Genomic DNA, 22540 nt, shown 5'->3' with positions numbered 1-22540 from the left:
CGGTTGACAAAAGAGGGAAAAAGTATGTATGTCATCCATTTTATAAAATGTATCGAAAATCTACCTTCGTGAATACCATTTATTTAACAAAAGATAAGTAAGATAGATAAGTTCTTACAAAACAGTCGGACAATAAAATGACAGTTTCGTTGGATGCAAATATCGCTGCATCGCAAGGTGGTACAGTTATCGCGAAAAAGAATAAAGAGATAATGAACCGCATGGACAGACGATATCGCAAGAAACGTGCTTTTCAGGATAAATTACTGTCTAAATTACTGTGGTACCAGCATCGTCACCGTCGTTTTGATGGATAATGATGAATTATGCCTCGTTTACATCTTGTAAAGCTCGTTCTATGAATGAACGGAAATCACGCATAGCGATATTTGTCACTTCGCGAAACATCGCTACGTTGTTTTATTTTATTCAGTCGTAATCTTTGACTTTTATACATCGACCGGCGATAATCTTTTTCTTTTCATCGCTACAAATCATCGTTTCCTATCAACATTAAGGACTGTAAATGATGGAGCCCGCGTAACTCGCGGATAAGATAAGTTATAATTCGCATGTGAAGGACGCGCTCATAAACAATCATGATAGATTTATTGAGATCTTGTGCTTCTCAATCGTATAGGCGAATTAAAAAATATCGAAAGAGAGAAATGATATGACGAGATACAAATGAATCAATGCATTCTTTTGACCATCACAAATATATAATTTAGATTATTTAACTTTTTCAAGATTTGTGTATGGCCATATATGACTTGTAAGTATTAAATTGTACTTTTAAACAATTTAATTCTTAACGTGCAGAAACATTCCACTGTTTTGAAAATTTTAAAGTTTAAATATTCGAGAATTTTGAATTATATGAATAATGTAATTTGTTCTTTAAAATGCATAATAAATGATGCTGCACGTATAATAATAATAAACTGCAGTTCTGCGGTACAATAATATCTTTTATATACACACTTTTTATTTCTTCATTGCTTTAAGAAATGACGATTACATTTACAAAACATAAGTAGTATGAAAGATGAATTTCTTACAAAAATATCTTATTCTCTTTTAACATTATTCGCATCGTTCAGCAAATTTATCGCAAGAATGGTAAAATCTCTTGCGAAAAAACGATATTAACGCGACCAGGGAATCGATCATGAATCTTTTTCCCTAGCGTGAACTCGTGAAAAAGATTCATAATCGATTCCCTGGGTTAAGACACGCTTGCAAAGTATCATTTAGTTATGCTCGCGCACATGAGACAAGCGTCGTGGGTGCTTTATGTTCGCGTGGGCGTTCTTGACGCAATCAAAAGTCATCATCTCGGCCGGTCGTCATCGTCGTCGTCGTCGTCGTCGAGTCGCGACAACCGCTCGTGCACGGGAAACCGATGCTGCATGATTTACGACATGACGTGAATTTCAGTTCGCGCACGCGACCTTCATCTCCGTCTCATGTATCCATGCGCAGGAAAACGATCTGTCCTCCTCTTGTGCATAACTGGCCATTAAGCGACCATCGGCTATCGAATTCGATAGCCCGGTTTAAGTAGCCTGACCGATGCCGCGAGCGAGACTTTTTGCGAGACTTTCTGAACGGCGATTTCTCTCCGCGACGAGTGGCCGCGGCTGCATCTGAAGCGCGAATCTGCGCGAACCTGTTCCGCCGAAATTTATTGGAGACATTTGTCCGATACGACAGGGCTAAATGAAAAAAATCATTTGTCGAGTTGTGCGATTAATGTGAGGTATGTCTGGCGACGATTATTTGATAGTGATCAAACAATTTCGTTACTTTATCATATGTAAATACTCTATTATTATTACATTATGCATAATATTAAGAGATTTTCGAAGATCTCGTATAATTTTATTTAAATTGTTAAAATAAAAAATAAAGTTTCAGATAAATATCAATCCATCTTGTAACGCGTACTTGTATATTTTGCGAATTTAACATCGATAGGTCTTGATAACAATTTAAGAAATGACAAGAGATTCGGAAGAATCGGAATAAAATGATGGAAATGTGGGAGGATCTTGCTGTAAAAATTTGATTGAAATCGTTATTCGTGCCATAGCCTCTTCCGCAGCTTCCTGTTATTCGTCACTCGGCTCCAAAGACCTCGCCGTTTATGCGAACCTTCCTCGATGCCATAGTAGTAAAGTTAGTTATGACCGTGAATCATCGAAATGGCTACGTGTTCGCTATGACCCTCGACCGCGAAATATGAGAAGGAACGTTTTCTGCAGGCTCAAAAAACGAGATCATGAACGATGAGCCATGGATGATGACAATAATCGCAAAATAATGCAATCCTAAAGAACACGCCAAAATGTCTTCTTAAAATATCATAATTTTGTATCATGAAGAGCATATTTATAAGCTTTCATTAAGCAAATTAATTTGCACAATTTTTTATTCATGAAAACAACATAATAAATTGAATCTTGTGCTGTCCTCTTCCTGAAGAAACTCAAGAAATTCTTAATATAATTATAATTAATATTATATAATTTAATTAATACCACTTAAATCAATATGACATTCAAGGTACGAAAGTGATGGATTGTTGAAGCGGAAAATTTTTCTTCAAATTTCAAACTCCCAAATGGCCTCTTTTCTAAGCATTTTCTCTTAAACACATTAATTTCCGCAGGTGGAAAAAGACGATGTCCACTGTACACAGTGAGAAATGTATCCGAAGTCGACTCTTCTTTCATATTAGTAAAGTTAGGTTGCAAAAACACCATCAAATCGTCATCAGACTCGAAAATATACGGTCTCTCGCGAGCGCTCGTGCCAGAGGCGCTGTCGTGAAAGCAAACAACGGATAAAAAATATAGCCCTTGGCGCCTGTACAATGGCAATATTTATAAATGCACCGTGAGTTTTTCGATCTTCAGCTTGCCCCCCTCTCCCTCCCCTCTCTCTCTCATCGGTCTTCTCTCACGTGTGAGTAAGCCTCGCTTCCGAATCTTCTCCTCTCTACCCCCCCCCCTTTTTTTTAAAACTGCCCCCGGACTTGCGGCTCCTTTCTGACAAATTCCCAGACGGAAGGCACACGCCTAAAGGATCGACTACATAAATTCTCCCGCCGCGGTAAGCCGTCGAAGAGGGCCCAAGATCTATGGATTTATTCGTTCTCGTTGTAGGACCCACAAAACGAGAGACGAATGCGTGCATCGGGATAGAATTTTTTTCGGCTCCCGCGATGCTATACTCTAAAGATACAAGAAAGATACGTTACGATGTCACTATGTTCTTTCTCTTTTTTTTTCTCTTACATATTCTAAAAATATATTACACCCGAAAGCTGGATTTCGTGGCAATTCAGAAGATCAGAAGATTCTCTCCGCTGGCCTACATCTCGCTTAAATATCATGCAAAAGTGATCTACATCTTTTGATAGACAGATCGTTACATCGATGACACGAAATAAGTACAATAACGCGGGATAAGAATAAATGCACAACCTAATGCAAGTTAATTTATTGAATATTGAGATTGATCTAAAGCGTCGTGAGAGAGAGATATAATTTCAACAAATTAACATGTTTATACTTTATTTTATTCATGGAGATGTACAATATATTGTGAAGGCAAAAAGGCCTCCCTTTACCATTGTGTTGCGCACGGCTTTTTGCAGAACGAGTCGTAACTTCAACTCTATTCTACATCCCAGATCCTATGTAAATCCGCTCGATGAGTGAACGAAGACTGACAAACATAGAGAAAATAAAAGAAAAAAAGGGAGAGAGAAAAAGAAAAAATTCTCTTTTATTGTATGAAACTGACACATATCGTGTATGTGTCCATCTGCTGCGAATTAATAACAAAATAAAACGGACATGACACGTTGATATTTCACATGCGTCGCTTACGTGCATTTTGCAAGTACCGGAAATTCCTGTGATATATAATCCTGAGGAAAGATCGATACGTAATATTGATAAAACAAGAACAGTGTGCATTTTTTGAAGACGATCCGAGAATCATTTGACGCGTAGACATGTGAGAGACGAGAATTTTCACTAAGCGAGAGAAACAAAGAAAGTATCCACGAATGTGTATCACAAGCATCGTTTCCGACAAATTGCCACAAAACTCAATGTTCCTTTTTCGAAATGTCTCCGCATTTTCTTTTTACGCGCCGAGGTAGAAGATGCTCTGGGAATTTATAGGGAAAACAATACACGTATTCAAATTTTCACAGGTATTAAGTTTTATTATAAGATCGTTTCTATATTTTTCATATTATTCTAGTTATTTTGTCATGGAAGAAATATATAGAAAATAATGAGATGTGATTTTGAATAATAATAATTCTGAGAATAATAACTGAAACTTTACAACATGCTTTTAAATCATTTTATTTTAGAAAATAAGACAAAGTAAATTTTTACGTATGTTGTCTATGTAGTTACCGTAACTTTTATTTTTTTTTACTTTGTTGATATTCCAGAAGACATTAATTGAAATTTTTTCAAAGATGACAGAACGTATATTGAATTTTGTCATCGCGAACGTACATTCAATTTTGTATTTTACATGATGCGAAATCTTTCGAAGAGAGAAATACTATTTGATATATACTATCTATCTATCTATCTATATACATAAAATGTAAGAATTCATCCGAAAGCATTTGTAAAGCAAAATAACAAATTTTCTCGTAACCTGTGTAAATAGAAATAGTGAAAAATGAATCATGCAAAAACACGAGATCTCTGGTTTGAAATATTTGTACATATTTGCAAAGAATAATGTAAACATTTCCCAACGATTTTTATTTTAATTATAATGTTGATATTAGGAGAAAAATACAAGAGAATAAATGCCACTTACAAAATTGGTTTTTTTTGCAAATGTGATTTTTTTGTAATAATAAAAGATGTTGTATAACTCTGTCTCTCTACATATTTCAAAAAATACTTTCATAAAAAAATATAATTTACTATAAAATGTACCCCAAAGTTAACATGTAATTTTCTAGAATATTTTCTTATTTAAATAAATTACTATTCAATAGGTTAAATCGTTCATACAACACAATAAAGTGATAAAGTAGGTATCGCGACGATGAAAAAACTTACATTTCGATTAGCGTAATAAAACTTGTAATACGTCCATAATTTCGTCCGCAAAATTGGCCGGAGAAAAGAGAGGTTGTCTCAATCAAAAGAAACTGGTGTTTCGCGTTATTTTTTTTCATAAGAGTTTCTGCCGAAGGTCTCTCCTTACTATGCAAGAACGCTTCACGAGTACAGTTCTCGTCGTAAATTCTGAACTCTATAAGCTGTACGTACGCAGTATGGGTGGGATTGCTTGTCTCCTTTTCAGCTTCATCGAAGTAAATTATGGAAAAACCGTGAAAGAACCACGCAGGGAGAAGCTACGCAAAGATTGACGAAGCATAAACGTCAAACGTAGCGTCGATTCTTTAACTTTTGAATTTGCAGGCGGATGTATTCTATCAACTCGATAAATTGCACCGCGGATAAAAATGAAATTATATATATAACGAAGCCTGAAAAATATTTATTTCCAATTCGAACACTATAGTCTAATATCAAATAATATTGATATTTTGAAATATAATTGCTTTAATATTGAAATTTAATTCAATTTTAGTTCAATCTTGATTCAAATTTTTCTAAAAACAGTTTCAAACTAAAATAAGATTTTTTAAAGAGAATATAATTTAATTACGCGTGTATGTGTGTATGTGAGATGGAGTTTCCCCGGATTTTCTAATAAAATAAATAAATGAGTTTTTTGCAATTTATTGCAATAATTGCACGTGAATTGAAAAATAAATAATCACTCTTGCGTTCAGCAAAAATCGCTGTAGAAATAATTATGTCAAAAATAATGATATAATCATTCAGTATATGCTGAAAAATTGTGGTCTTTGTTCTTTAAAAAAAAGACCAGTGTTTTTTACCGCATAAAAAATGTATGCGAAATGTACTTTTTAAATTCACGAACATACACGAAATACGAATAGATGTTACAATCGCGAAAATAGGAAATGCTTTCAAATAAAGACAAGGGAGTTTTCATACATTTCTCTCTCCTGGGCAATTTCCCAAATTAATTAGCTAACATTTCACGTGCAGAGTCCTTGATTCTCTTGCATTGTAATTCAACTCTTCAGAATGAACCGTTTTTGTTCGACATCGTGAATTCGTATTGTGTTTCGATAGATCCGGACGGAGAGCTTTTCGGTTCCCAATGTTGACGAAAACTTAAATCGTAAAAGTTTAATGGGGTTACGGTCTGTAAAGGCTGTTTCACTCGCATGTTCGATACGTGCATCGAAATAGATATACATATATAATCCATCTTTGATAAACTTTGGTCTCGATTTCATTTTATCATGTGATATAATCGTCGATGAATATATGAAAAGAAATATCTATCTGAATGAAATTTAATTAAAATCATCACGCAGAGAAGCATTTTCTAGCAAAGTTTAATAAATTGATATCTTTTTCGTAATTTACTTTATCTATTATATTTTGAAGTTATAGTAAGTCAAATCACACATATGACGAATTCTACGTGTCGCGAAAAACAAAGAATCAAATAATTTAAATTTTCTCTCCGTAACTGTAAAAGACCGAAAATTTATTTCGAAAAGTTTCAGAAAGAGAAATATCAAGAATGTAAGAATAGAAAAGAAGCTGTGAAAAAGAAGAGAGGGCTGGGGGTTTTATTCGCTAGAAGCGAAAGAAGTTATCCGAGAATCAGCCAGCCGGGACTCTTTTATTATGACGCCTTTAATGAACTTTAAAATAGCTCGTGAAGACCGATTATGACTGTTCCTACACATCGCGCAATAAGAACCGCATAATCCCAATGCGAAAAGTGAAGAAGACAAAAAGAAGAGAGAGAAAGAGCAAAGAGAGGCGTTTCATCGACAATATTTAAACTCAATATTTGCGCGATAGAAAAATTATGATACTCGTGAATAGTAATTATACGTCCCGAGCTCGGCAGAAACTCCGACTAATTGAGGCAAACTTTTCGGCAAGCCTGAAGCAAAGGCATGTCGGAATCGAGTTTCCAAACGATATTGTTATCGACAACGTTAGCCGATCGTTTGGCAATTCCTTTCCACCTCGTATCCTCCATCTATCCAGTACTTTCGCGAAGTTATGTCGTTTCGGGAGTAAACAACGTTGAAACTTCAATGCGGGACGCAATCCAAAATCAAATCGCGTTATGTCGATATTACCGAATAATCGATGTTAATATCTGTAAATTGAACACAAAATCGATATTGAATTATTCCTATCTCAAAACAAATCAATCTAACAATCGTTTTAACGACTAAGTCAAATGTAATTGAAGGATACAGAGAAAGAACGTATCAAGTCAATTTTTTAGAATAGAGCATTTTTCGCGTTACTTTTTTAAATGAGTCCTGATAATGTTACCTAATCGAAGAAATATTATTTTGACAATAAGTCCTGATATTGTCATTTTGGAGCATTTCAAATAATTTGTAATTATATTAATAACTTATCTGGTATGAAATTTTATTAATAATTTAATGTGTATTTTCATAAAAAATTTTCCTATGTTGAAGTGAAACATAAACACATTTTTTCCTTGTATGTCCATTTTTTACTGCTTTTTCCCTCGATATATAAGCAGGTTCTTTATCTTTATAATAGAATAAAACTACTTCATCAGAGCTACAGCATCGCAGTGTTATCTCGAAGAGATGAAAAATGAACTTGGTACTTTCTTTCCCTGAAGCCTTCGATTTTTAACAATTGTTTATCTCGATTTACTGTTTTACTCAAAAGAAAAACTATCTTTCAAATTTACTCGTGTCTGTGTGACAAGCACGCACAGAATATGAACGAGTGGACCAGAAAACAGGGACAGGCGGGAAAATTGTACACGTAAATCAGAAAGAGGGAAAAATCGACTCGATCGTAGCTTAGGGTTTTACGGGCGATCGCCAGACCCTTTTATCCCATCGTCTGTGATGCGTGATCCTGAAGCCAGTCGTGCCGTAGCCGAAAATCATATATTTAGCCGAGAGGCACACTGGCATACCGACGCCATAAATCTTCGGCTTTATGTTACGATTTTGAAAATGCGCAACGCGTTGGCGACACGCCAACGACCGGTCAGACGAGAGCGGGTCGCGTTTCCGCGCGCGGAAACGCACTTCGATGTGTCGCGGACATGCAAAATAGGCGCTTCCTATCGTTCACGTCGATTGATTCCGGAAATATCTCGGCCGACGTTTCGAGGACGATCCGCGAGCGACAACATTGTATTAATCAAGTTGGTATTGCAACATTATATTAATCAATATTGTATTAAACATTATTGTATAAATCATTATCAATATTATATTAATCAAGAAATTATGATGATCTTCTACTGGAAAATAATTCAAGAGTTGCAGCAAGATACAAGCTGTCGATATATGGAAGTTATCTTTAAACGAAGGGAAGAATCTCTCCTTTTTTTCGTTCATTCAAAGATTAGAGATAGCCAGAAGAATTCTACTTCCAAGAAGGCGTCTCTCACACACACACACATTCCATAGGAAACCATAAGTACGTCCATTTCCGATGCTTCTTAATGATCGTTAAGAGCTGATAAATATTTTTCAGTGCCACATGATACTCGAACCGGGGGCGAGGGAGATCTCTCGGACGAGCGCGATAAAATATTTTCTAGTTTATATGCTAATGTCATGAGAGAGCTAGGTATCCGTAGAATACGTGAATACGCTCAATCCAACGAGAGCGCTTCTCGTGTTTTCTTCCGCGGTTATTTTTTCCTGCATTTCGTTCTCGGCGGATAAGGATAGCGAATTTAGAATATTTCGTGCGAGGAGAAATCAAATCAGAGAGTGAACAGAGGAATGACAGTGAAAATATCGGAAGGAAATAAACATCCAACGAATCGTAAGGAGCAAGAGTTGTCGATAAATATTTTTAATATACACTAGAACGCATACATTGGAAAAATATAGCTTAAAAATATATACGTTTTACTAATATTTTTACTCATATTTTACTAATATCATATTTCTACTAATATTTTTACTCATATTTTACTAATATTTATATTTTACTTGCATACTTATGTAAAGAAAATTTATCTTCTTTCAGATCATACTTTTTTATAATATTCTTCTAATGAAGGCTAAATAATATTCTTGTAATATCTATAATTTCGTATGCAACAAATTAATGTAAATTGCCAATTGTCACATCTTTCACTAAACTCATTCATTTCATCTCTCTCTAATGATCTATATAATTTTATCTTTATTCTCAATTTATTCAAGTGTAATATATTTATCATCTATTAGATATTGTGCGATATCATAAGAGGCATTAGCTCAACAATAGAGCGACGAGAGTGTCTCGCTACTGCAGGGTATTACGTGCTACTAGTTATAATATTATAAGTAATAACACTATCCGCTTATATAACAAGTTTAGACTTTCTACTTATAATAACTATAGGCTTAGGAAACTTGAGGGTATTACATTGAGCGATGTATTCTTCCGAGAATGAATGCACTTCCGTTAGTCGTATGAAATATGGAATTTTAATTTAGCTATATATAGTAAGGAAAAACGAACTGAGACGCGAATCATTAATTGTCAAAGTATTACAAAGCGAATTGTGTTTCGGAGCACGTTCTATGACAACCTATTTATTTCTTGAAAAGTTACCTGCGTCCCTTCCGCCATCGGTTGCATTTACTATTTATAAACCATTCGCTATCTCTTTTCTTGAAAGCATATCGTCGACACTTAAGGTTTGTCCAGCTGGAGCTATCTTCTCCACTTTTGTTAAGTATGGGGTGGCGCAGGGTCGCAGCTTCCCGGGTTCAGATTAAATCAGGAATCGAGTCGAAATCGAGAGACGAGACGAATCGAGAGGCGGCCCGTAATTGGCCTTCCTTGCTCTCTTACACCGTCGATCTCGGTTCCCGGAGCTTCTACGCGACCCGCCGAGTCGTTAATCTTTCCGGAGATATACTTGATCATTGCACGCCTCACTACATCTTCGTTTACGTCGAGAGGGATCGAACGCCGACAATTTTCCGATGCCACAACGCCATCTCTGCATTTGCTACAGCTTGCCAGTAATGAAAGAAGACCGACTCTAATTGGGGACCATTTTATTATTCATCGGCGCAAAAATGGGGAAGCTCTTTCTTTCTATTCCTTTCTTCGCAAACTTACACGAAATTATCGCAGGTGACATATATACAGAGAGTATATTGATAATAATGTAATAAATGTCTCGATAATCGATCGAAAATAATTTACGAGAAAGGAAAAATTATAGTATAATTAATTGTTTTCTTAAAAACCATTTAAAATTCTGACGTTGACGCTTTAATAGAGAAAAGAAAAAAAATTTTCAAGTCAATCATCTCTCGGTTCAATATTATTTAAAAAAATCTCAAAAAAGATTTTAATCGGTTCATTAATTATCCTAATTATTGGTAAACATATTTCTTTTGATACATCTGTATCTTTCGCCCGTATTCCGATCACGTGTACACGATGGCAAATGTGGTACAGCGAGTTTCCTTAATTAGCGAAAGCCGCCCGCCGGATAAGATCTCAAAAACTTTTTCAACCTGTTTTTCCAGTGATAGGGATAATGCGATTAAAGTTGTACTCTGACAACGATCCCGACTGATTGCGCGTCATCGCAAAAAAGTTGAAAAGTATTTGTAACGATACGATGCTTCAGTTCCCGAGACCTTTGTTTTATTTAAATATTAACATTAATCAGACGTATAATTTAATAAAATCGTCACAATTGCTGATTTTGTTCGATCAAATGCATATACAATTCTCGTCGTATAATTTTTAACCTTGCATGCGAAATAATTATCACATCGCATTACTTCAAGCGATAAGATATAATAAATAGATTTGACTTAGACACTTTTACGCTCTATTATGTAGAGGATCGTAGCTATTTCATTCGGTCAGTGTGTAAAAATTTAAAGCAATAAGCAATTGAACGCGAATTTTAAGACAATTAGAACAGACATGACGGTAGATGAAATTAAATTTTCGCGATAACATATCATAAAATACCAGAGCAACATAACGTGCGAGGCATCACTTTATCTTTCGAGAGTTTAATTAAAACGTTTTCTCGCGGAACTTGCCTCTTCTTATATATCTCCGCAGGATCGATTCGTATTTACAGCCGGATCGTCGCAGCAAGCGAATAATCCCTTTATATGGCGCATTATCCGTTTGCGAGACGCGTGCGGAGGGTGATAACGGTGTTTCCACCTCTCGCACGACTCTACCCGTTATCGTTCCAGACACTTTGTGCATCCGCGTTGCGACGCGAGCATGCATGCATGTACCTGGTGTGTAGCAGGGCAAGCGTGCCCCGCCGACGTGTATCCCCACGTGCATACCGTTACGCCGTTATCACGTACAAAGGCTGCCGCTGCAAGCGATTCGTTCGCGCGCCCGCACCCGCGAGCTGGACTCCCCCGCAGTTTCGCGATTATCGCGGGGAAAGATAGAGAGAGGCGCGCACGGTGCATTACACGCTCGCGCTCACGTGCGAGTGCACCGGAAATTATGCCGTCCGACCGTGCATGGAAATCGCTTATGGGGAAACGGTAACGTGCGCTTGCGTCTTCATCGTTTTTGATTCTTCAACGCGCGCCGACGTGCACTGTCTGCGCGCTGTCTTGGATTCTGTCTTTCGACTCGATGTTTCACTTTCGAGAAATATTCGCCGAAGATTGAAACGATATCATTTTTTATGCTCTAACAATCGCATTTTCATTTATAATAATAATAATCGAATGTAGATACATAGGTGGATTTGACGTGATTCACGCAAATATTGTTACTCCTGTTTTCAAGATTTCTCGAAAATATAATCGTCTGAATCAAGTTTTAGCGGCAAAATGTCTCGTGACAGATTACGGCTCATATTCACGTAGGTAACGCAGACAATCGAGAGAGAGAACATTCAACAGATCTCGTTGATATACGGATGTAATTACCCTCGTTTAACGATCCGGATGAGATTCTGTAACGTTATTTGGCGTTGCGAGCCACACAACACAATGACTTGTCAGCCACATTGCAACTGCGATGAAACCGAGTTAACTACGAGATTAAAGCAGTCATCCCATCGGACTTTGCTGTAGATACACGCTCAACAGTTAGCTCGCTAGCAGGAAGAATTCTTTCAAAGACTAATTACACACAATTAACAATTTCCGTCTCATCACTGGCGACTTTACACGAGTTAATAATATATGAGAAACCATTGTAGCATTCTTGATCTATCTCTGTCACAGAGATTTCTCTCAAGAAGATTAAATTTTATAATTTTAATATTAGATATATAGATATAAAGATTCGATGATTTATTTATGATGAAGATTGCGAGAAAAGGTGGAATATGGCGACAAGGAGCAAAATATTTGAGAGGAGACACAGGAGTGCCCCCCGGCAATAAGCTGATAATCTCCAGAAGGAGAAATATTCTTCTTGGGACTGGATGTCACATTACTTTGATATAATGCGGTATTACGGCTTTTATGCCCTCCTTCGACCACCGAACTCGCGAATGCCGTATGTTCGGGGAGAAAGAGAGAGAAGGAAAGAATGTTTACCTACCGCAAAACGAAAATACAGACCACTGGACCTATGCGCTACCACATACCGATGTTACCTGAAGATTTAATAAGGAGGTAAAAATAAGCGTTGAGAAATTTTTTTTCCGGACTCTTAAATAACGCGTCTACATCCTCAATTCGTCTGTTGCAAAGAATGGAACCGTTGCAGTTTCCAATAAAAATCGAATAAACCGTCTGTGTAATCTTTTCTTAAAAAAGATTCTAGAGAAAGAAGTTTAAAAATAGATAAATGAAAGTAATATTTGAAACAGTTTTCCTTATCAATGATTATTATACGTATTAAGAATATTGTTAGGAATATTATGTTCGATTTACGACATTTTGCAACGAACGATCGAATATTGCGGAGATTTATGATCTTAACTCAGCACGAAGGAGAATTCAGAGGGAGAAAATTCCAATGTATCAAAATTAGTTAATTACAATAATTATATAGTCGTAAAGATATTAATGTAGGTAGATGCTAGAACGGATATTAATGCGAAAGCTGCAAGCAATATCCTCATGTATGTATGAATTATTATCTTATAACAAAAAAATTAAGATCTTAAAAAAAACAAATGAAAAGAAATATATTCTTTAGTATTATTATATTAATATGCTCTTAAATTTCTTACTGTTAGATTAATTTGAAAAGACAATGTGTATGAGATTTTTTTACAAATCATGAGGCAACAAATCTTGTAAAAGAATATTTAGTTGAATGATTTAACTGAGAGATTTTCCAGAGCTATTGACGATTCATGCAGCAATTTTTAACGTTAATAGATAATAATAATCCAGCACAACATTCCATTGTTTTACACTCGAGTTGTTCAAATGTGAAATATGTAGAGCCAAAAAAGCAGTCAATGAAAAAGACAGCCAACTTGTCGGAGAATCAACAGACACGAAAGCCATCAGTTCACAAATATCTTCAATGAATAATTAACTTGATTCAATATGTATTGCATTTATATCGGATGAGACTTTTTATACATATTTATGAGACTTACAATTTATTTATTCAAACCTCGAAAAAAAATTACTAAAAATCCTGTAATTCCAATAATTTTAGAACAATATACATGTGTATATAAAGAAATAAAATAATATAATATTATAAAATGTACGATGTATTTTATATTAGTCATTATTATTATTTTATTCAAGTATTATTTATTTATTTATTTATGATCCCTTTTTCTCTCTCTCTCTCTCTCTCTCTCTCTCTCTCTCTCATTTTCTCTCTCCAATCGCATTTTTGCTTCATACAATTCTGAGATAAAATAATATAATATTATAATATTTTTCAAAGGAGAATTGTAAAATTTATTTTGTTAATATCAAATTTAATTATTTGACAATTCTCAGAAAATGTTTAAATTGCAACTCGAATTCAAGTGAGTTATTTCAGGGACTCATCATTTATGCGCGTCTGCCAGCTTAGCTTGATGAAACCGCACAAGATCGTAATTACGTGAATCCGGATGAGAGAACCATATGTCAGTAGATATGAGATAACAATCGTTCACACGCATTTCACGTAGGCTTATTAGAAACAAATTCAGTTTAAAGTGTATACAATTACAATCGTAATATTTTGATTAAATATTTATATTAGTCTATCTATTTAACCAAGTTAATGACATGTAATTCTTGTATTGTCAATTCCTGACAAATAATTTAAATAAAGAATTTATAATTTTATTAACCTTTGAAGATACATACCTGCACAACATTGTGCAATTCAAAATATTCCATATATGCTTGAAACACGTTTTGTCGAACTTTGCATAAATATCCGAAATAATTCATTGATCACAATATTATATATACATACGCGTATTAATCAATCAGTTGTAAATTTAGGTAAATACAAAAATTCCATTAATTATATATTATTCCATAACATTTTCTTCGCATATATTATTAATTGTATTATATTGTATTATATAAATACTATATAATTTAATAAACACGTTTGCATATTTATTAAATTATATTTATTAAATTACATAAATATTATATAAAATAATTTAATAAATTTTTGCATTAAACATTTATTAATATAATATATTTTTCAATAATATTGGCGTATTTCAATAATATGTGCGTTAATAATTGATAAGATTGTTTTAAATGGCATAGCAAAATATGAACAATAATTATCTGCTGCAATTATGAACAGCCGCTGTATACTGTCTTCGCTCAATGCATTTATAGCAATTTATCTGGACAGAGTGAATGTTCTTTTAAAATCTAATGAGCCTCCCAATAACGTGTACGAAAAGTTTGTACTGTCGAGCAATTCCAACACGCAATTTAATTCGCGTACGCGATACAATTTGTCGGGCCTTAACGAGAACATATCTTTGTTTTCCAAAAAAGAGAGGAAGATGGAGAGAAGCAGGGAATATCAATGACTGCGATCGAAGTTTATACGCGGTGAGTTTAATCACGTAGCGTTTCGAGCGTGCGAATCAGCAGGGAACAAGCGAAAAGTACGAACACGACTCCCCCTAGGAATCAAATCGCCGAAGGGCACATCAGCTGCACGTACATACAAAAAAAGGTCCGCTTTCTAGTATGACGCGAACAACGATAGAAATGTCTATCCACTAACTGTCATCAACAGAATTCAACAATATAAAAATCTAACAAAATCTAAATGTTTTAGCCTAAAAATCAGAGAAATCCATTAGGTGCCTTATCAGAAATTAAATATATCATTCAAACTGGCAAAAAATTTTATATTTTTTATGAACTTAATTTCTTAGATATAAAAAAACCACGCACATAAAATTAGACAGAGCTATGTATTGCAATACAATTAAATCGATTAAGTAGAAAAATTTCATCTTAAAAAAATTTCATTTTAACAAAATTATACTTTTGAATTAATATTTAGGGCATAATTGTGAACAGTTATGACATTTAATTAGTCAGCATTTAACAGGATGAAAGACAAAAGCAATCTTCAGACATATAAAGACATTCCTTCATTCATTCAAGACGAGTATCGTCACATATCGCGCAGAATTACGAGATTACAGCGGTCAGCGAGACACCCGTTAAGTGGGATACGCTCGTATCCTTGTACGGCGGGATGTGCGACACGCAAGGATTTACGAGCAATAAAGTAGCAATAACGAGGACCACATTGGTGTATCGCGAGAACGACCATGGATGCTGCATTGTGGTCCACGACATCTCGCGCAAGTCTTGTCCTCCGCGAATCCCCGCATCCTTCTCAAGGACCATGTCCTTTATGCTCCACAAGACGCGGAAGGGAACGCACAGGTGTTTATACGCGAATTCATATATATTCTTTTTACGGGATGAAAGATGCAATCGCGTAAGATTCTATTCATCGCGAAAATCGTTGTCATTTTTGCTTCTATGATTAAAATTTATTGATGAGTTTTGACTGCTGACACAAGTTGTAAGCTGAATAATATGATCAATAATAGCTAGTAATGCTCAATAATGATCGCTCGATAAATGAAGTTGAGAAATTGTGCACGTATACAACATCTTAGTTAATAAAAATTTTCCTTTGATATCTTTGTGAATGCACGGATAATATACAGGTATATACCTAAAGAAATATATTATGAAGATTTTTTTTAGCAAAAAAGAAATATATATTGCTTCGGAATGCCATCTATTTTTATCGGTGCTCGTAATAGGTGACGTTCAATTTCATTATTGAAGGATATATCGAAGACGCCGATAGAGCATTGGATCAAAAAATTCCGGGACGCAGCTAGCGAACTTCGTTCACGACAACTTGTATAAGAGTTTACGGCAAGTCGTAAAATGGTTCTGAGACAGCGAGTCTCTTTCGCATTCTCAATAAAGGTGACTGCGACTAATACAATGGCCTTCGACCAGAAACTATCTTTGTGAATATAGCGACGGACGTCTCGTACGTCGGTTCTTTTATAGCCGGATCGAAGCATCAATTCTTTTAACAATATTCTTGGATCCGTATTATGACTTTAAATGACGCAGACAAAGATACTTCGAATCATAATTAAGAATTGATGCTTAAATGCAATAATTTCAAATACATATCTGAAAATATTTGGTATACGAACCTAAATTCTTAATTTATCAGTTTAACTTATAAAAAAATAACTGAATTCAAAGCTTGATCGATAAATATACGTCAAAATCAGTTTTGCACACTTTATTATTTTATATTTAAGTAATACCATTAACTTTTGCTACAGTGCAATTTATCGGGTAAAAGTTTCGACCTGTCGACAATTTCATCGAAAAAATAAGTTGGTGATTAATAAGTCTGACCATCTCTTTATGTTTAATAGTCATTTTATTATCGGGAACATAATTTTTGTATGTGGCCTGATTAAGTTTACTTTATGATGTAAATCGAATCAGAAACATATATGTGCTGATAAAATTATAAATACGATGACATAAAAATGAAAAATGTTTTTATCAAGTATATGTTATAAGAGGATAAAATAATCTTTTTATTCCTTTTCTGTTAAAATCATGGAACACCTTTTTTACCATTTTAAGACAAGTACATAGCTTCATTTTTTTTAAGCAATAAATACGCAAGTAATTTCACGGAAACGCGAAATATTTTTCATACATAGAAGGAGTTCTGGGAAAGGAAAATTTACATCGTGCCAACTTTCCCCGGATGCTCTTCGAATAATTTTCTCGCGCCAGCTTCACCGACTTTATCTCCCGAGAACGGAGTACACGGTGCATTCGCCGGTTAAAGGTCGCGGACCTCTAATCTTGAATGGGTCGAAACGCAAGGTGGCGAGCACTTGGGCGAGGTCGTCCTATATTTAAGGGACCCTCCCATAAAGGACAAAAGTTGTGCGCCGTATCGCAGATGCGCGAGCAGGCCGCCGCGCTGGAAACGGTTTTAACGTCTCGGTCGTCCCGAGCCGGTAATGGCCCCGGTCGGAATAGTTTCAGAAAAATGGCCACGGCGGCTGAACTTACAGTTAAATAAACGCCGACGTGTCCGTGTGCCAGTACGGCCTGGATAAAACGATTTACTGGCGCCCCCGCGAGCGGATAACGCTCGCCATTTGTACGTAATTCCAGCGGGCGCTCTCGCGTTATCCGCTCCGCGAAATTGTTATGGCGAAACGAGTTTCCGTCCTGCCATGTCGCAGGTATCCAGGTTACCTGGCTGGATGGTGGATCCCGAGTCACTGCCCGGAATTTCGTGGCCCCTCGAAATTCCGGGCGAAATTAAAGTTTCAGTGATATTTTTGTCCTAATGCGAGTATATCATTGAGCAATTCCTAGATTTACGATTCAAGATTAGGTGACTCGAGAAATTAATGATTTTAAGGACGTTAATGTTATGTATCTCTTGGTGTTTCGGTTTCACTCAGATTTTAAAGCAAGCATCGAGCGAATTCTTGGAGTGATTTAAAAATATTTTAAAGCATTCACACATGCATCATACACGTGATATATGTATATTCTTTTCAGCAATTATCCTGCATGTCTTGCTTTCAAATTCAAATTTGTCGCATCGATATTTACAAGCTCTTCAACATTGCGAGTGTTGATCGTAAGCGTATTTTCTGGTTGCGCTAGTTATACCGCGACAATTATTCTACAACGTCGTCGGCTACGAACGTGCTCGAATTCAAGGAACGCGTTACATCTTAATTACGTTCACGTCGTCGGATACGAATCCAGAAATTCGAGCCCGTGTCTGCGAACAGGGAAAGCTCGTAGGTGGAACCCGGGGAAGAATGTCCGCGGATTAAGTGGAACGAACGTGACTTAAATCCATTGTAACCCCTTGGAACGTCGGTATCGTTTGTAACCGTCACGGTTGTATCTACAACGTGAAAGAGGACGAGAGAAAGAGAAATGAAAAAGGAAGACAGAGGGAGAGGGAGAGAGAGGAAAATGCAGAAGGGCCAAGATGAGGAAAGTAAGGAAACAGAAAAGGGAGAGAGAGAGAAAGCGAGAGAGGAGCGAGAGAGGAGTGAGAGAGGAGTGAGAGAGGGGCTCTCTTAATCTCGCCTTTACGTACGCTTGACAAACGAGGAATGCGGATGACACTGGCATTGTACTCTCCCTCGTATTATCCGTACGATCGCGCGGATCTCGCATTCTACTTGGCGGGCGTCTTTTGCAGCACCTCTCATTTGCGTGTTGCCGCGATGAAGATATCGACTTAACACCTAGATGCACTCGAATTGCTTGCAGAAAGAAAGAAAACAGGAAGAGAGAGAGGGAGAGGGAGAGAGAGAGAGAGAGAGGGAAAGGAGGGAGAGGGCGAGAGGGGATTTGCCATGGGCACGAACGTCTCGTTGTTGAAACGGCATTCTTCCGCTAATGGATATGGTCCCTGCAAACTTGATATCCAGAGTCGTTACGTCCCTCTACTCGCAATCCAAGGAACTTTCCTCCGATTCTTTTAACGTTGGAATTTTCTTGCCGAGAGAGACGCAGCAAATTCAACGGTTAAAAATTCAAGTTTTGGATAACAGCATTGACAAAGATAAAACCACAAGCTCAGTTATGCATAGCACGTTTCGATGTTTAATTAAAGCTTCGCGAATAAAATATATACGACCAACGAGGTCCTTTTTACACTTACATTTATGCGTTCGTATACCTCATACACATGCATATATAATAATGCAATACAAATAGAACGCAAATTTGAATGTGCATTTTTAAAATGATACATCGATTCATATAATAAAAAAAAATATAAAAGAATTATAATATAAAAATTATATGATAAGAAAATTGTGATTATTGCAAATATTGTAGAAACACAAGACTGTATTCATATTTGCGTTTACATTTTTCTCGCATCTTGTCTCATTTTCACTTCATATTCGTGATACGTTAGGTAATCGCTGTTGAATAAAATCTTTGCTTTCATTTGGACGAACTTAGACGACAGACTTAACGGCGGACGTTTACCGCGCAAATATATCCTTACTGCCATTATGTCAGCGGCTAGAAAGGCCAAAGTATTACAAAGTTGGAGTTACAAGATACTTCGCATTCGCCATTGTTAAAGTTGGTATGAGTTCTCTCGTCTCCTTGCTTTCAGATAACAGCGTCTCACATTTTAGTTTGAAGTTTATTGGCGTAATGTCGTAAACTTTACATTTCAAAGGGATCATAAACACGCGCGCGCATGTATATGCATAATTAAATAATATTTCATATCTCCAATTTCTAAGGATTTAAAACGTCATAACGAAATTGCGACTGCGTGATGAAAATGCTTGAGCTAAAACATGTTTATAATATGTCGTCTGCGTTTTAGAGCTACAAATAGATAATTGGAGCTTTTAATATTTACATAGACAAGTCATAATTTGTATTTTTTTTCTCGTTAAAAAACTAGATATCATTTTGTATTTTATAATATGTAAGTTAAAAAAATATATTTCTGTCTCATCGGTATTTTTATTTTAATGGGAAAAATTTCTTAGATCTACATGATTACAAGAATTTGTCTTTAGTCAATCTTATAAATATATAATATTGTGATATATGCAAAAAATCATGTGTGATAATTTCGTGAAATATCGTGTGATAATTTTGTTCAATACAACCTGGCGAGTAACGCGTAAAAATAATTATAAGTTTATTCATCCTCTTTTTGGTGCACAGTTTGCAGAAATCAATTATCGCGGATCGTGATAAAAGCGATCGTTATAACGAGCATATATCTCAATTAATTTTTGTTGGTACTGACATTGCTACAGGTGTCACGAATTAAACATTGACGGTACCAATTTGATGTTCCGGCCAACGTAAAAATCGATTTCGATAAATCAGAGTAAGCTCGAAACTCGATTTGTCTTGTCACAAATGACTGGAAAAAAATTCAGCGGCGGAAAAAATATTCATTTTCTCTTGTTACTGTAATAAAACCGACCTAGTAAATGTTAAAAATTCCAAACCAGTAATATCTCTGTTGCTTTCTGACAATTTATAAAATATTGTATAATTTAATTTCCCAATATATAAAAAAAAATATATATTTAATAATTTTTTAGTCGCTTTTTTATTTAAATTTGTGAAACATTCGAGAAAAAAATTTTATTTGAAAGTATAACTGCTAAAAGAAAGATTTTTTTTTATATCTAGATTAAATAGATAGATGTCTTTCTTTTCTGTTGAAAATGCAAAATATGAACAGTGACAGAGACTTCGAAGAAATCGAGAGCTTATGTTATTCTCGCAGTCAAGATTGAAGGCTATATAGTTCCTTTTCACGACTACATTAACTTATAGCAAAGAAAACTCATTGCATTAGCAGCAAAGAAAGAACGATGAGAAGCAACAATCCTCTTTTTTCCTCTTCAATTTATATTGATTGTTGATTTTGATTTTATAATTCTAAATATATATATATATATGTTAATAAATAAACGTCAGAGTTCTGAGGTCTCGGCTTTCAAATATGTAATAATCGAGCAGCAAATGTCTAAATGTTTCTAGTATGACGTCTGCACTTTAGAACATTGCTCCCATTCTACAGCTGTAAATAGATAACCAAGTTTGAGTGCTATTTATATGGACAGACCAGTTGGCCTCCAGTTTCTATCTTTGTTGCTAGAGAGTTACAAGATCTAATAATAAGTGTTAGCAAAGATTTCGTGGTCTACGATATATCTATGATGTGTTAAGCGGTAGAATTTCAAGATACTTTATAGAATCATTCTGTGGAATGTTCTGTTGATCTTATTCTTCCTTCTTAACGTAGGAGTTGATGTAACCAAGATGAGAAGCGATAGCCTACTTACTTTAGCGTGAGAACGACACGAATTCTTGACCTGTTCGAGATCTTTGTCATCGATGATCGTTTACCTTCTGCACTCAATACAAGAGTAATGGAACGAAGGGTTTCAGCGCGGTCTACTAAGTTCCGAAAAGAAAAATATTTTTTCTCTGCGTATGGTATATACACAGGTAAAATTATTTTTAGATTTGGCTTACAAAATTAACTATTAATTTTGCATATTTTATAACATTACCTTTATAATATTACTATTAATTTTATAATATTTTATATTGTAGTAATATTTTTTATTATTATATTTTACATTTTCTAATATTTTGCATATTTTATTTTATAAAATATTTTATTACAATTCTTTTATGTAATATAATAGTTGAAAAAATTATTAAATTTTTCTACATTAAAATAATATTTTTATATAAAAATGTAATATATAATATGAAAAGGTAATATTATTTTAAATTATATATTTTGATATTAAATGTTTCTCTCGATTTATTATTAGTAAGATTACCTTATATGAAATTCTAGTCTGTATTATAATATAATCGATCCTTATTTTTTCTCCTTCATAATTCAATAACAATAAAATAATAACAAGTAAAACACAATATATGTTATAAATTTAAACTGTAGGTATAAAACTTAATTTGTGTTGCATCTCAACATTATACATTTATATTGTAAAGCACAATCCCAGATCCACGATGTGAATTAATGTCACGCCGAGTATTTTACGCCGCGACTCATCTTCCTTCATTACCGCAATTTACATGACACAACAAGTAATTAAGCAACCCTGCGACCACTTAAACGACGACGATGGCGGTGGTTTCGGTATCGCACAAGCGTTTTGTGCGACAATGCGTTTTCGGGATAGTCCGCGCCATGTCGCGTAGACATGTCGCGAGTACATGTGCAATGCCGACATAACGATTGCGCGAATGGGTGACACATGTGTGTTCGGTAGCGTGCAAATGTCCCGCGGCGACACGCCAAAGTGACGGTAAACAATGTGGGCATACACTACTTCCACGCGTTCAATATTAACGCATTGTGCTATG

General features: G+C 35.3%; 1 protein-coding gene and 1 non-coding gene across 2 annotated transcripts in view; one reads left to right on the top strand and one right to left on the bottom strand.

The window, feature by feature from the left end:
- Nucleotides 1-22540, bottom strand: part of Alpha-man-ia (alpha-Mannosidase class I a) — a 478743-nt gene that overhangs the window by 358558 nt on the left and 97645 nt on the right. The window lies entirely within an intron of this gene.
- Nucleotides 21377-21592, top strand: LOC145972595 (small nucleolar RNA U3). Its single transcript, XR_014439230.1, has one exon. It is a non-coding gene; the product is annotated as a small nucleolar RNA U3 (small nucleolar RNA).

The sequence above is a fragment of the Camponotus vicinus genome, unplaced genomic scaffold, assembly GCF_025532165.1.
Source record: "Camponotus vicinus isolate PSW18456_S1 unplaced genomic scaffold, iyCamVici1.0 SCAF_5, whole genome shotgun sequence".
NCBI classification, from domain to species: domain Eukaryota; kingdom Metazoa; phylum Arthropoda; class Insecta; order Hymenoptera; family Formicidae; genus Camponotus; species Camponotus vicinus.
This window is presented reverse-complemented; position numbering and strand designations above follow the sequence as displayed.